Source organism: Prunus avium, unplaced genomic scaffold, assembly GCF_965620075.1.
Source record: "Prunus avium unplaced genomic scaffold, drPruAviu1.hap1.1 HAP1_SCAFFOLD_27, whole genome shotgun sequence".
In the NCBI taxonomy this organism is placed as follows: domain Eukaryota; kingdom Viridiplantae; phylum Streptophyta; class Magnoliopsida; order Rosales; family Rosaceae; genus Prunus; species Prunus avium.
The window spans coordinates 100,001-102,500 of record NW_028276886.1 but is presented as its reverse complement, the minus strand read 5'-3'; positions in this window follow the sequence as shown (position 1 = coordinate 102,500).

Below are 2,500 nucleotides of genomic sequence, written 5' to 3'. Positions count from 1 at the left end.
GCATCATTGTTACTCTTAAGATTGTCATCCTCGACTTGCTCGTGCATTGGGCTCGCACCTTGCACACACAAGCAATGCCTAGACAATCTTAATCATAGCTCAACCGCACACTCAGAGGATTGGATAGCTTCTTTCGAAGCCAACCTACCCCCACACGTGTGAGAGTGGCCAACAATTTGCTAGCTTCTTCATCAACTCCGCCGAAAGCCATCCTCGACATACCCGTGCATTGAGAAGGTTTGGTGGCCGTACTCCCAACACAAAAGCATACCGAAGACAACCCCAAGCTAAAGCTCACTTGAAGCCAACGCATCGTCACCATGTGTTCGTGTGGCCGAGAATTGGGTAGCTTCTTCATCAACCCCGCCGAAAGCCATCCTCGACATACCCGTGCATTGAGAAGGTTTGGTGGCCGTACTCCCAACACAAAAGCATACCGAGGACAACCCCAAGCAAAAATTCATTTGAAGCCAACCCATCGTCGCCCACAACTAGTGGGTGAATGGTGTGCTTCCCGGGGTTGGCATAGACATTCCCTCGCATGCAAAAGATTGTCGATGCGAAAGATTATCTATGCCAACCCCGGGAAGCACACCATTCACACACTCCCGACCGGTGTGGTGTGGCGGTGATTGGATAGTTACGGATTGAGCACTTGCCAAGGATCAAAATGTGTCATTTAGAAGAAACATTTTCAAAAAGTTTTTAAAATCTTGTGGGTTTGCAACTCATAAGAGCGTCACTTTCAACGTCCCCGGTATTGGATTGAGTTTCTAAAAACAACCGTGCACACCGAGGTTAAACTTTACCGGCTCCACTCCGACTCGCCGCTCGCCCACAATTTGTTTGCAACGAAACATTTGTTTTTAATTTTGTTGGTTTGAAATTGTTTTGAAAAGGTTCTTTAAATCTAGTGGGTTTGCAACTCATAAGAGCGTCACTTTCAACGTCCCCGGCATTGGATTGAGTTTCTAAAAACAACCGTGCACACCGAGGTTAAACTTTACCGGCTCCACTCCGACTCGCCGCTCGCCCACTAGTCCGAAGGCAACAAAACATTTGTTTTTCATTTTGATGAAAATTTCTGTTTTTAAATCTTGTTGGTTTGAAATTGTTTTGAAAAGGTTCTTTAAATCTTGCGGGTTTGCAACTCATAAGAGCGTCACTTTCAACGTCCCCGGCATTGGATTGAGTTTCTAAAAACAACCGTGCACACCGAGGTTAAACTTTACCGGCTCCACTCCGACTCGCCGCTCGCCCACAAATCCGAAGGCAACAAAACATTTGTTTTTAATTTTGATGAAATTTTTTGAAAACATTGGCTTGGCAAGCCCCAATCCGCGACTATCCACCCACCGCCACCCCACACGGGTGGTTGTTGTTGAGAAATGAGGTTGTGGTCGACATGCCCGTGCATTTGAGAAGGAGTTCCTAGCACTCCATGCTCTCCCATGCCAAAAAAAAGCCTAGACAACCCCATTTCGCAACTTTCCACGCCTTTTTTTTCCTCCCTCACCCATGGCGGCGGCGTGGTGGCGGCGGCCGGATTCCGGCCACCACCGCCATGGGTGGCAGCCCCCCGACCCCGACACCAAACCCATAATACCGAGGCAACATATCGAGGCAACATGACATGGGTGTGGCGTGGGGGAAGGGGGCTGCAGCTAGGAAGGCATGGGCTGCCATGCATATGCAGGCAACACACACCCCCCTATATAGCATTTTATGCATTTAGCCCTTTGACAGGAAGAGACATCACCTATGCGCGAGGAGTCATAATGGGCTCTAAATAATTCAATACAAGGTATTTGGACGTGATTTTTTGCAGGGATACTAAGAAACATGCAATCTATGATGGGAAAAAGTTTCATAAATTTTTGAAGTCGGGAAGTATTTTTTATTATTTTTAGAAGTCGTAAAATTGAAAAAATCATTAAAACAAATCCGGGAGGAATTTTTTAGTTTTGTAAGTTGGAGAAGGTCCTAAAAATCATAGACTACTTATGGGGAGCTTATTGTGCGAGGAAATTTCAATAAAAACGGGGTTTGACAAGATTTGAAAAATTCTGTCGACATTTGAAAAAACCTGGAACCATGCTGCCGGCATGCTGCGCACATGCTGCGCGCAGGCTGCGCGCATGCTGCGCGCAGACTGCGCGCAGACTGCGCGCATGCCATGGCAGGACAAGTTTCGCTAGCCTCACTGTCGACAGATGCGCAAGCTGCGCGCACAGGCTGCGCGCATGCTGCGCACAGACTGCGCGCACGCTGCGCGCATGCCATGGCAGGACAAGTTTCGCTAGCCTCACTGTCGACAGATGCGCAAGCTGCACGCAAGCTCCGCGCACGCTGCGCACAGCCTGCGCGCATGTTGTGCGCAGGCTGCGCGCAGGCGCCGCGCATGCCATGGCAGGACAAGTTTCGCTAGCCTCACTGTCGACAGATGCGCAAGCTGCGCGCACAGGCTGCGCGCACGCCATGGCAGGACAACTTTCGCTAG